Raw genomic sequence first — 14,589 nt, 5'->3', positions numbered from 1 at the left:
CCCCATCAACCCAATCCCCTTCCCGCCACTTGGCGCCACCGCCGCCACATCGCCCTGGCCAATGAGGCGCCGCCACGCCATGGCCGTGCCCCATCGAAGCTTGCAGCTCCTCCGCCAGCCCGCTGCCGCTTTGATCCGGCAGGGAACGGGCACACCGGCGACCTCCTGCGACCGGATCCGGGTCCGCCTCCCTCTGCCCGTCCCTCTCCTTCTCGTATCTCCTTTCTCCCTCACCACTAATTATCTGAATGTGTTCCCCTGCCATGTCCTTGCAACACCATAGCCGCCCGTCAAGTTCGCGTCCCGGCCCCGATCTGGACCGGATCCCCTCTGCTCCGCCGCCTGGATGCCGAATCTGCCCCGTTCCGGCCGGTTCCCGCCTACCCCGGCGCCAGGACCTTCAGTGATGCCGCCTCCTGCGTCGCCTTGAACCTGTGATGACCCACAAGTGTAGGGGATCTATCGTAGTCCTTTCGATAAGTAAGAGTGTCGAACCCAACGAGGAGCGGAAGGAAATGATAAGCGGTTTTCAATAAGGTTTTCTCTGTAAGCACTGAAATAGTAGGTGATAGATAGTTTTGTGATAAGATAAATAGTAACGAGCAACAAGTAAATAAAGTAAGTAAAGTGCAGCAAGGTGGCCCAATCCTTTATGTAGCAAAGGATAAGCCTGGACAATTTCTAATAATGATAAAGGAGCTCCCGAGGACACATTGGGAATTATCGTCAAGCTAGTTTTCATCACGTTCATATGTTCGCGTTCGGTACTTTGATAATTTGATATGTGGGTGGACCGGTACTTGGGTACTGCCCTATCTTGGACAAGCATCCCACTTATGATTAACCCCTATTGCAAGCATCCGCAACTACAAAAAGGAGTATTAAGGTAAAACTAACCACAACATTAAGCGTATGGATCCATATCAGCCCCTAACGAAGCAACGCATAAACTAGGGTTTAAGCTTCTGTCACTCTAGCAACCCATCATCTACTTATTACTTCCCCATGCCTTCCTCTAGGCCCAAATAATGGTGAAGTGTCATGTAGTCGACGTTCACATAACACCACTAGAGGAAAAGACAACATACATCTCATCAAAATATCGAACGAATACCAAATTCACATGACTACTAATAGCAAGACTTCACCCATGTCCTCAGGAACAAACGTAACTACTCACAAGGCATATTCATGTTCATAATCAGAGGGGTAATAATATGCATAAAGGATCTGAACATATGATCTTCCACCAAGTAAACCAATTAGCATCAACTACAAGGAGTAATCAACACTACTAGCAACCCACAGGTACCAATTTCTGGTTTTGATACAAGATTTGATACAAGAGATGAACTAGGTTTTTGAGAGGAGATGGTGCTGGTGAAGATGTTGATGGAGATTGACCCCCCCTCCCGATGAGAGGATCGTTGGTGATGACGTTGGTGATGATTTCCCCCTCCCGAAGGGAAGTGTCCCCGGCAGAACAGCTCCGCCAGAGCCCTAGATTGATTCCGCCAAGGTTCCGCCTCATGGCGGCGGAGTTTCATCTCGTAAGCTTGCCCATGATTTTTTCTAGGGTAAAAGTGATGATATAGCAGAAGATGGACGCTGGAGGCCCACCAGGGGGCCTAGGAGATAGGGGGCGCGCCCTATAGGGGGGGCGCGCCCCCCTGTCTCCTGGACAGGGTGTGGGCCCCCTGGCCTATTTCATTTGCTCAGAAATTCTTATTAAATCCAAAAAGTTGTTTCGTGGAGTCTCAGGACTTTTGGAGTTATGCAGAATAGGTTTCCAACGTTTGCTCCTTTTCCAGCCAGAATTCCAGCTGCCGGCATTCCCCCTCTTCATGGTAAACCTTGTAAAATAAGAGAGAATAGCCATAAGTATTGAGATATAATGTGTAATAACAACCCATAATGCAATAAATATTGATATAAAAGCATGATGCAAAATGGACGTATCAACTCCCCCAAGCTTAGACCTCGGTTGTCCTCAAGCGGAAGCCGAAATCGAAAAATATGTCCACATGTTTAGAGATAAAGGTGTCGATAAAAATAAAATACAGACATGAGGGCATCATGATCATTCTAATAACAGCAACATAAATAGATTTTGTCATATGATTTCCTATGCTCAAGTAACAAGCAATTCACAATGTCAAGTATGGTTCAAAAACTTCATTGGGAACTAACAAACCATAATCTCAGTCACTGAAGCAATTGCAATTTATCGTAATATCAGAAAGAGTCCATAATAGAGCTTTTCAGCAAGCTCACATACTCAACTATCTCGTAGTCCCCTATAATTGCTAACACTCACGCAGTACTTGTGGTTATAGAGTTTCAACCGGACACTGAGAAAGATAGGGGCTTATTGTGTTGCCTCCCAACGTATTCACCATTAGGTGATGTCAACAATAATAGCCTATGCTAACTTACATCCAATTGGATATATATATCATGATCTTTCAAACACGAGGAGCTTGCCAAAGGATAAAATGAAAAAGGGGAAGGTGAGGATCACCTTGACTCAAGCATAAAGTAAAAATATAAGGTAAAAGATAGGCCCTTCGCAGAGGGAAGCAGAGGTTGTCATGCGCGTTTAGGTTTGATGCACAAAATCTTAATGCAAAAGAACGTCACTTTATATTGCCCCTTGTATGTGGACCTTTATTATGCAGTTCGTCGCTTTTATTACTTCCACAACAAGTTCGTACAAAGCTTATTTTCTCTGCACTAATAAGTCATACATATTTAGAGAGCATTTTTTATTGCTTGCACTGATGACAACTTACTTGAAGGATCTTACTCAATCCATAGGTAGGTATGGTGGACTCTCATGGCAAAACTGGGTTTAAGGATAATTGGAAGCACAAGTAGCACCTCTACTTGGTGCCAGGGATTTGGCTAGCATGAGGGGGGAAGGCAAGCTCAACATGTTTGGAAGGTCAATGACAATATACTTTAACTGAGATGTCGGAAAACGTAAACCATTATGTTGTCTTCCTTGTCCAACATCAACTCTTTTAGCATGTCATACTTAACGAGTGCTTCACAGTCATAAAAGATGTCCAAGATAATATATTTATATGTGAACCCATCTTCCCTTATCACTTCCTATTAATTGCAACAATGACCAAGGCTACGTTCATCAACTCTCAACAATTTTTATGCCTCATACTTTCTATGTGTGAAGTTATCACTATCCATAAGATCAATATGAACTCTTTTATTCTTTCTACTTTCTCAAGATCATAGCAACATAGCAAAGCCCTTGACTCAACATTAATCTTTATTATAGATAGCACACGGACTCGATTACATAAAGAGATCACAAAGCAAAACTCAAAACTACTTGATATCTAAATTTCAATCTACTAGATCAAGATACTACTAAAAGGATCGAACTAAATAAAACGGTAAAGATAGGAGTGTGATGGTGATACGATACCGGGGCACCTCCCCCAAGCTTGGAAGTTGCCAAGGACCATACCCATGTGATTATTTCCTCGGAGGTGATGGAGGTGGTGATGATGGCGGTGGATAATCGCACATCGAGCGTAAAAGCTCCTCCAACTTGCGGATAATGCCCTTGAGTCCAGCGATATGATCTTTCAACAGGATATTCTCCTGTGTGAGATACTTGTTTTGTATGCGAGCTAACTCAATCATCTTGAAAGCTTCAATCTCTGTTGGAGTGAAAAGGTTAGGTAAAGGTTGAGGGAGGTCTTCTTCTTTCACCACCGGAGCTTGAACCTCCATGGCCTTCTTGATCCCTTCATCCTTGTTGATCTCTTCTGGTTCCTCTCTTTTCAGCTCCATCTTCAATAGCCAAGCATCCTTGTCTTCATTGTTGGAGGAGGGAGAAGTCATGGTGCTCTAAATCTGCAACGGAAACAACTCGAAATGAAAATAAAGGATAATTGCGTGATACGGTGGTCAAAACCTTCGGGAGTATATGTAATGAATTTTTATCGACCAAAATACGTAATGTGCAAGAAAACAGAGTCCAGGAGGCACACGAGGTGCCCACGAGACAGGGGGCGCGCCCTCCACTCTCATGGGGGGCTTGTGTCCCTTTTGGACTACTTCTTTCTTCCTAAAATTCTTAAATAATCCAAAACTGATAAAAAATGCCATTAGAGTTGTTTTGGAGTCGGTTTACTTACCGTACCACATACCTAAGCCTTTTCGGAGTCTGGAACATCCTGGAAAGTGTCCCTTATGTATTCCTCAGGGGTTATGGTTTCAATAATATTAGTTTCAACATTGATAGGATTACCTGAAATATAATGTTTAATTCTTTGACCGTTTACCACCCTCGGATTTGTGCCTTTGAAGTTGTTGATTTTTATAGCACCAGAACGATAGACCTCATCGATAACGTAGGGACCTTCCCATTTTGAGAGAAGTTTTCCTGCAAAAAATCTTAAATGAGATTGAAAAATAACACACAATCTCCTACGTTAAACTCACGCTTTTGTATCCTCTTATCATGCCAGCGTTTGACTTTTTTTTAAAAAGCTTGGCATTCTCATAGGCCTGGGTTCTCCATTCATCAACTGAGCTAATATCAAACAACCTCTTCTCACCGGCAAGTTTGAAGTCATAATTGATCTCTTTAATAGCCCAATATGCCTTATGTTCAAGTTGAAGAGGTAAATGGCATGCTTTTCCATAAACCATCTTATAAGGAGACATACCCATAGGATTTTTGTATGCAGTTCTATAGGCCCATAATGCATCATCAAGTTTTTTGGACCAATTCTTTCTAGATCTATTCATAGTCTTTTGCAAAATTAATTTGAGCTCTCTTTTGCTCAACTCTACTTGACCACTAGACTGCAGATGATAAGAAGATGCTATTCTATGATTGACATCATACTTAGCGAGCATCTTACGGAAAGCACCATGAATAAAATGTGAACCACCATCAGTCATAAGATATCTAGGGACTCCAAACCTCAGAAAAATAACTTCTTTAAGCATTTTAATAGAAGTGTTATGATCAGCACTACTAGTTGGAATAGCTTCTACCCACTTAGTAACGTAATCAACAACAACTAAAATATGTGTATAACCATTAGAGGCAGGAAAAGGTCCCATATAATCAAAGCCCCAAACATCAAACGGTTCAATAACAAGAGAATAACTCATAGGCATTTCTTGACGTCTACTAATGTTACCTATTCTTTGACATTCATCACAGGATAAGACAAACTTACGAGCATCCTTGAAGAGAGTAGGCCAATAGAAACCAGATTGTAGTACCTTTTGTGCAGTTCTATCTCCAGCGTGGTGTCCTCCATAAGATTCAGAGTGACACTTACGTAGAATCTGTTCATGTTCATGCTCAGACACACAACGTCTAATAACACCATCTACTCCTTCTTTATAAAGGTGTGGATCATCCCAGAAGTAATGTCTTAAATCATAAAAGAACTTTTTATTTTGCTGGTATGTGAAACTAGGAGGTATATATTTAGCAACAATGTAATTAGCATAATCAGCATACCAAGGAGCAGTACGAGAAGCATTGATGACCGCTAATTTTTCATCAAGAAAGCTATCATTAATAGGCAGTGGGTCATCAAGAACATTCTCTAACCTAGACAAGTTATCTGCAACGGGGTTCTCAGCTCCCTTTCTATCAATAATATGCAAGTCAAATTCTTGGAGCAAGAGGACCCATCTAATGAGTCTAGGCTTAGCATCTTTCTTTTCCATAAGATATTTAATAGCAGCATGATTAGTGTGAATAGTAACTTTGGAATCAACAATATAAGGTCTAAACTTATCACATGCAAACACAACTGCTAAGAACTCTTTTTCAGTAGTAGCATAATTTCTCTGGGCAGTATCAAGAGTCTTACTAGCATACTGGATAACACTCAATTTCTTATCAACTCTTTGCCCTAAAACAACACCTACAACATAATCACTAGCATCGCACATAATTTCAAAAGGTAAATTCCAATCACGTGGCTGAACAATAGGTGCAGTGATCAAAGCTTTCTTAAGTGTTTCAAACGCTTCTACACAATCATCATCAAAGACAAAAAGAATATCTTTTTGCAATAAATTAGTCAGAGGCCTAGAGATTTTGGAAAAGTCCTTAATGAACCTCCTATAAAAACCGGCATGACCAAGGAAACTTCTTATACCTTTTATGTCCTTGGGACATGGCATCTTTTCAATAGCATCAAATTTGGCTCTATCAACTTCAATACCTCTCTCGGAGATCTTGTGCCCCAAGACAATGCCTTCATTAACCATAAAGTGACACTTTTCCCAATTCAGGACGAGACTAGTGTCTTCGCATCTCTGCAAAACTCGATCAAGGTTGCTCAAACAATCATCAAAAGAGGATCCATAGACGGAGAAGTCATCCATGAATACCTCACAAATCTTTTCACAAAAATCAAAGAATATAGCCATCATGCATCTTTGAAAGGTAGCAGGTGCATTACATAAACCAAAAGGCATACGTCTATAAACAAAAGTACCAAAAGGGCAAGTAAAAGTAGTTTTAGATTGATCCTTCACTAACACAGGTATCTGAGAGAAACCAGAATAACCATCTAGAAAGCAAAAATGTGTGTGTTTGGATAGTCTTTCTAGCATTTGATCAATAAAAGGTAAAGGGTAATGATCTTTTTATGTAGCTTTATTTAACTTACGGAAATCAATGACCATCCTATAACCTGTAATAATTCTTTGTGGGATCAATTCATCTTTATCATTAGGAACAACGGTAATACCTCCCTTTTTAGGGACACAATGGACAGGGCTTACTCATTCACTATCAGCAATGGGATAAATAATACCTGCCTCAAGGAGCTTTAGTATCTCCTTTCTTACCACTTCCTTCATCTTGGGATTTAATCGTCTTTGAGGATCTCTAACTGGTTTGTCATCTTTCTCCACTGAAATTTTGTGTTGACATAATGTGGGACTAATGCCCTTAAGATCATCTAGAGTATATCCAATAGCTGCTCGGTGCTTCTTCAGAGTTTTCAATAATCTTTCTTCTTCTTTCTTTGAAAGGTTAGCACTAATAATAACATGATATATTTCTTTTTCATCAAGATAAGCATACTTAAGATTATCAGGTAAGGGTTTAAGTTCAAACACGGGATCACCCTTGGGTGGAGGGGGATCCCCAAGAATTTCAACGGGAAGGTTATGTTTTAGCATAGGTTCCTGTTTAAGGAACACTTCATCTATTTCTTCCCTTTCCTTCATAAACATATCGTTTTCATGGTCTAGCAAATATTGTTCTAACGGATCAGTTGGAGGAACAGCAATGGAAGCAAGACCAATAATCTCATCCTTACTAGGTGGTTCCCTTTCACGAGGTTGTCTACTAAACTTAGCAAAATTAAACTCATGAGACATACCATCTATGCCAACAGTGACAATATTATTTTCACAATTAATCTTAGCACTAGCAGTATTCAAGAAGGGTCTACCAAAAATAATGGGACAAAAATCATCTTGTGGGGAACCAAGAACAAGAAAATCAGCAGGGTATTTAACCTTCCCACACAAAACTTCAACATCTCTAACAATCCCAATAGGTTTAATGGTATCCCTATTAGCAAGCTTAATAGTAACATCAATGTCTTCTAATTCAACGGGTGCAATGTCGTGTTAATTTCTTTATATAGATCATAAGGTATCACACTAGCACTAGCACCCATATCACATAAGCCATGATAACAATGATCTCCTATTTTAATAGAAATAACAGGCATGCCTACAACATGTCTACATGTCTTAGTATCAGGTCTAGCAATATTAGCAGTCTCACCCAAGAAAGAAATAACATGCCCATCTAAGTCCTCATCCAAGAGATCTTTAACCATAGCAATACTAGGTTCAACATTAATTTGCTCAGGAGGTGTATAAGTCCTAGTATTACTCTGACGAACAACAGTCAAAGCTTTAGCATGATCTTTTATCCTAACAGGAAAAGGAGGTTTTTCAACATAAGCAGTAGGAACAATAGGATCACTATAGGTAATAGTTTTTTCTTCGACTATAATAGGTGCAACTACTTTCACTTCAATAGGAGGATTATATTTAAACCACTTCTCTTTAGGGAGATCAACTTGAGTGGCAAAAGATTCACAGAAAGTAGCTACTATCTTAGAGTCAAGTCCATACTTAGTGCTAAATCCACGAAAAGCATCGGTATCCATAAAAGATTTAACACAATCGAACTTAGGTGTCATACCTGACTCCTTACCATCGTCGGAACCCCAATCTTCAGAGTTGCGTTTAATTCTTTCCAATAAGTCCCATTTGAAATCAATAGTCTTCAGCATATAAGAACCAACACAGGAAGTATCGAGCAGGTTGCGATTATCAAGAGAAAGCCGAGCATAAAAATTCTGAATAATCATTTCCCGAGAGAGCACATGATTGGGGCATGCATATAACATTGACTTAAGCCTCCCCCAAGCTTGAGCGATGCTTTCTCCTTCGCGAGGCCAGAAATTATATATGTAATTACGATCACGATGAACAAGATGCATAGGATAGAACTTCTGGTGAAATTCCAACTTCAATCGCTTATAATTCCAAGATCTTGTATCATCACATAGCCTATACCATGTCAATGCATCTCCCTTCAAAGATAAAGGGAAGACCTTCCTTTTGACAACATCATCGGGAATACCTGCAAGCTTAAATAATCGACAAACTTCATTGATACGTCTCCAACGTATCTATAATTTTTGATTGTTCCATGCTATTATATTACCCCTTTTGGATGTTTATGGGCTTTATTTTACACATTTATATCATTTTTGGGACTAACCTACTAACCGGAGGCCCAGCCCATATTGTTGTTTTTTTGCCTATTTCAGTATTTCGAAGAAAAGGAATATCAAACGGAGTCCAAACGGAATGAAACCTTCAGGATCGTGATTTTTAGAACGAACGTGATCCAGAGGAATTGGAGTGCAAGTCAAGAAGCAACTGAGGCAGCCACGACATAGGAGGCCGCCCCCCTGTAGGGCGCGCCCCCCTGTCTCGTGGGCCCCTCGGGCGGCCATCGACGTTCTTCTTCCTCCTATATATACCTATGTACCCCGAAAACATCCAGGAGCACCACGAAACACAATTTCCACCGCCGTAACCTTCTGTATCTGCGAGATCTCATCTTGGAGCCTTCGCCGGCACTCTGCCAGAGGGGGAATCGACCATGGAGGGCTTCTACATCAACATCCTTGCCCCTCCGATGAGTTGTGAATAGTTTACCACAGAGCTACGGGTCCATAGTTATTAGCTAGATGGCTGTTGGGGAACGTAGTAATTTCAAAAAAATTCCTACGTACACGCAAGATCATGGTGATGGCATAGCAACGAGAGGGGAGAGTGTCCGTCCACGTACCCTCGTAGACCGTAAGCGGAAGCATTATGACAGCGCGGTTGATGTAGTCGTACGTCTTCACGATCCGACCGATCCAAGTACCGAACGTACGACACCTCCGAGTTCAGCACACGTTCAGCTCGATGACGATCCCCGGGCTCCAATCTAGCAAAGCTTCGGGGATGAGTTCCGTCAGCACGACGGCGTGGTGACGATGATGATGTTCTACCGGCGCAGGGCTTCGCCTAAACTCCGCGACGATATGACCGAGGTGGAATATGGTGGAGGGGGGCACCGCACACGGCTAAGGAACGATCCGTAGATCAACTTGTGTGTCTATGGGGTGCCCCCTGCCCCCGTATATAAAGGAGGGAGGGGGGAGACCGGCCGGCCCTTGTTGGGCGCGCCAGGAGGAGGAGTCCTCCTCCTAGTAGGAGTAGGACTCCTCCTTTCCTACTCCTACTAGGAGGGGAAGGAAGGGGAGAGGAGGGGAAGGAAAGAGGGGGCGCCCCCCCTCCTAGTCCAATTCGGACCAGAGGGAGAGGGGGCGCGCGACCCTTCCTGGCCGCCCCTCTCTCTTCCCACCTAGGCCCATGTGGCCCATTAACTCTCCGGGGGGGTTCCGGTAACCCTCCGGCACTCTGGTTTTCTTCGAAATCACCCGGAACACTTCCGGTGTCCGAATATAGTCGTCCAATATATTAATCTTTATGTCTCAACCATTTCGAGACTCCTCGTCATGTCCGTGATCCCATCCGGGACTCCGAACAAACTTTGGTACATCAAAACTTATAAGCTCATAATAAAACTGTCATCGTAACGTTAAGCGTGCGGACCCTACGGGTTCGAGAACTATGTAGACATGACCTAGAACCATTCTCGGTCAATAACCAATAGCGGGACCTGGATGCCCATACTGGTTCCTACATATTCTACGAAGATCTTTATCGGTCAAACCGCATAACAACATATGTTGTTCCCTTTGTCATCGGTATGTTACTTGCCCGAGATTTGATCGTCGGTATACAATACCTAGTTCAATCTCGTTACCGGCAAGTCTCTTTACTCGTTCCGTAATGCATCATCCCGTAACCAACTCATTTGTTCACATTGCTTGCAAGGCTTATAATGATGTGCATTACCGAGAGGGCCCAGAGATACCTCTCCGACAATCGGAGTGACAAAACCTAATCTCGAAATACGCTAACTCAACATGTACCTTTGGAGACACCTGTAGTACTCCTTTATAATCACCCAGTTACGTTGTGACGTTTGGTAGTACCCAAAGTGTTCCTCCGGTAAACGGGAGTTGCATATTTCTCATAGTTACAGGAACATGTATAAGTCATGAAGAAAGCAATAGCAGCATACTAAACGATCAAGTGCTAGGCTAACGAAACGGGTCATGTCAATCACATCATTCTTCTAATGATGTGATCCCATTAATCAAATGACAACACATGTCTATGGTTAGGAAACATAACCATCTTTGATTAATGAGCTAGTCAAGTAGAGGCATACTAGTGACTATATGTTTGTCTATGTATTCACACATGTATCATGTTTCCGGTTAATACAATTCTAGCATGAATAATAAACATTTATCATGATATGAGGAAATAAATAATAACTTTATTATTGCCTCTAGGGCATATTTCCTTCAATGGCTTCTTCTCTATTTTTGGATCTCAATACAATGTTCTCCCCCTCTCTTGTGGAGATCTATTCGATGTAAACTCTTTTTGCGGTGTGTTTGTCGAGATCCGATGAATTGTGGGTTTATGATCAAGTTTATCTATGAATAATATTTGAATCTTCTCTGAATTCTTTTATGTATGTTTGAGTTATCTTTGCAAGTCTCCTCGAATTATCAGTTTGGTTTGGCCTATTAGATTGATCTTTCTTGCCATGGAGAAGTGCTTAGCCTTGGGTTTAATCTTGCGGTGTCCTTACCCAGTGACAGAAAGGGTTGCAAGGCACGTATTGTATTGTTGCCATCGAGGATAACAAGATGGGGTTTATATCATATTGCTTGAGTTTATCCCTATACATCATGTGATCTTGCTTAATGCATTACTCTGTTCTTATGAACTTAATACTCTAGATGCAGGCAGGAGTCGGTCGATGTGTGGAGTAATAGTAGTAGATGCAGGCAGGCGTTAGTCTACTTGTTATGGACGTGATGCCTATATACATGATCATGCCTAGATAATCTCATAACTATGCGCTTTTCTATCAATTGCTCGACAGTAATTTGTTCACCCATCGTAATACTTATGCTATCTTGAGAGAAGCCTCTAGTGAAACCTATGGCCCCCGGGTCTATCTCTTATCATATTTTCTTTCAATCTACTTTTATTTGCATCTTTACTTTTTGCATCTATATTATAAAATACCAAAAATATATTTATCTTATCATGCTATCTTTATTAGATCTCACTTTCGCAAGTGTCCATGAAGGGATTGACAACCCCTTTATTGCGTTGGTTGCGAGTTCTCGGTTTGTTTGTGTAGGTGCGTGGGACTTTTGAGGAGCCTCCTACTGGATTGATATCTTGGTTCTAGAAAAACTGAGGGAAATACTTACGCTACTACTGCTGCATCACCCTCTCCTCTTCGAGGAAAACCAACGCAAGCTCAAGACGTAGCATTCATCCACAAAGATAAGGTGTAAATCGGGATGCAATGTTCCGTCTCCTGCAAATGGATTAGCTAGCAGTTTTCTATCATACCTGAAGGAATCTCAAAGTGAATATTTTCATAAAGCTCAGTAGGTTGAGGAGCAACTCTTTGCTCTTCTGGTTGGGGTGAAGATACCCCAAACAAGCCCCTCAAAGGATTAGTTTCCATAGTGACAAGTAATAGAAAATTTCAGCACACTATATAAATGTTTCCTTACCAAGTTCCACTCACCAAAAGCGCTACATTCCCTGGCAACGGCGCCAGAAAAGAGTCTTGATGACCCACAAGTATAGGGGATCTATCGTAGTCCTTTAGATAAGTAAGAGTGTCGAACCCAACGAGGAGCAGAAGGAAATGATAAGCGGTTTTTAGTAAGGTTTTCTCTGCAAGCATTGAAATAGTAGGTGATAGATAGTTTTGTGATAAGATAAATAGTAACGAGAAACAAGTAAATAAAGTAAGTAAAGTGCAGCAAGGTGGCCCAATCCTTTATGTAGCAAAGGATAAGCCTAGACAATTTCTAATAATGATAACGGAGCTCCCGAGGACACATTGGGAATTATCGTCAAGCTAGTTTTCATCACGTTCATATGATTCGCGTTCGGTACTTTGATAATTTGATATGTGGGTGGACCGGTACTTGGGTACTGCCCTATCTTGGACAAGCATCCCACTTATGATTAACCCCTATTGCAAGCATCCGCAACTACAAAAAGGAGTATTAAGGTAAACCTAACCACAACAATAAGCGTATGGATCCATATCAGCCCCTAACGAAGCAACGCATAAACTTGGGTTTAAGCTTCTGTCACTCTAGCAACCCATCATCTACTTATTACTTCCCCATGCCTTCCTCTAGGCCCAAATAATGGTGAAGTGTCATGTAGTCGACGTTCACATAACACCACTAGAGGAAAAGAAAACATACATCTCATCAAAATATCGAACGAATACCAAATTCACATGACTACTAATAGCAAGACTTCACCCATGTCCTCAAGAACAAACATAACTACTCACAAAGCATATTCATGTTCATAATCATAGGGGTAATAATATGCATAAAGGATCTAAACATATGATCTTCCACCAAGTAAACCAATTAGCATCAACTACAAGGAGTAATCAACACTACTAGCAACCCACAGGTACCAATTGTGGTTTTGATACAAGATTGGATACAAGAGATGAACTAGGGTTTTGAGAGGAGATGGTGCTGGTGAAGATGTTGATGGAGATTGACCCCCTCCCGATGAGAGGATCGTTGGTGATGACGTTGGTGATGATTTCCCCCTCCCGGAGGGAAGTGTCCCCGGCAGAACAGCTCTGCCAGAGCCCTAGATTGATTCCGCCAAGGGTTCGCCTCGTGGCGGCGGAGTTTCATCCCGTAAGCTTGCCCACGATTTTTTCGAGGGTAAAAGTGATGATATATCAGAAGATGGACGCCGGAGGCCCACCACGGGGCCTGGGAGATAGAGGGCGCGCCCTATAGGGGGGGGGCGCCCCCTGTCTCCTGGACAGGGTGTGGGCCCCCTGGCCTATTTCTTTTGCTCAGAAATTCTTATTAAATCTAAAAAGTTGTTTCGTGGAGTCTCAGGACTTTTGGAGCTGTGCAAAATAGGTTTCCAACGTTTGCTCCTTTTCCAGCCATAATTCCAGCTGCCGGCATTCCCCCTCTTCATGGTAAACCTTGTAAAATAAGAGAGAATAGCCATAAGTATTGAGATATAATGTGTAATAACAGCCCATAATGCAATAAATATTGATATAAAAGCATGATGCAAAATGAATGTATCAACCTGCAGCTGCCTCTGTTCTTCAGTAACGAGAAGGAGCAGCTCGCTCGCCTCGCGTTGACCACGGCCGGGCCACATCTCGCGCCGCTGGCAAGGCCTAGCGCCCCTTCCAGCCTCCACCGGACCGGGCCATGGCCCATGGTGAGAAACCCCCCAGCCTCTCCTGTGCACTATCGGGCCAGCCAGATTCGGCCCACATATGTTTTTTCTCTGCCTGTGAATATTTGTCATTATCCAGGATTTACAGATTTGCATAAATCCCCTCCATGTTCATGCATTTAATAACTCATGAACCATGCATCGGATTAAAATAATTTATAGATGTAACATGCTTAGAATTTCATCTAGTTTCATAATATGCTGCTGTCATCCATGCTTAAAATGTTTAAAATGTTGTTTGCATTTATTTTGCTAAATGGCATGCCAAAATGATTTGTTTCATAAGTAAATAACCGTAGCTCCAATTTTAATAAACTTTATATGTAAATGGGCTGGAAAAATGCATAGATTAACTTGGTTCACTTACTTTGCATGTTTAACAACTATAAAATTATGTAGTAGGCAGAACAGTACCAAATTCAAAATATGCATATGAGGATTTTCCGGAATTGTTGTTTGTTGTTTCGGCCTCATTTAAACTTGCCTAGATAGGTAGTTTTTATTATGCTTCACCTCTTGCCATGTTAACCAACATTTAATATTGATGTGTACCTAAATGAGAGTGAACTAAACATT

The sequence above is a fragment of the Triticum dicoccoides genome, chromosome 5B, assembly GCF_002162155.2.
Source record: "Triticum dicoccoides isolate Atlit2015 ecotype Zavitan chromosome 5B, WEW_v2.0, whole genome shotgun sequence".
Lineage (NCBI taxonomy): Eukaryota > Viridiplantae > Streptophyta > Magnoliopsida > Poales > Poaceae > Triticum > Triticum dicoccoides.
The sequence above is the reverse complement of the archived record's forward strand: the minus strand, read 5'-3'. Positions refer to the sequence as shown.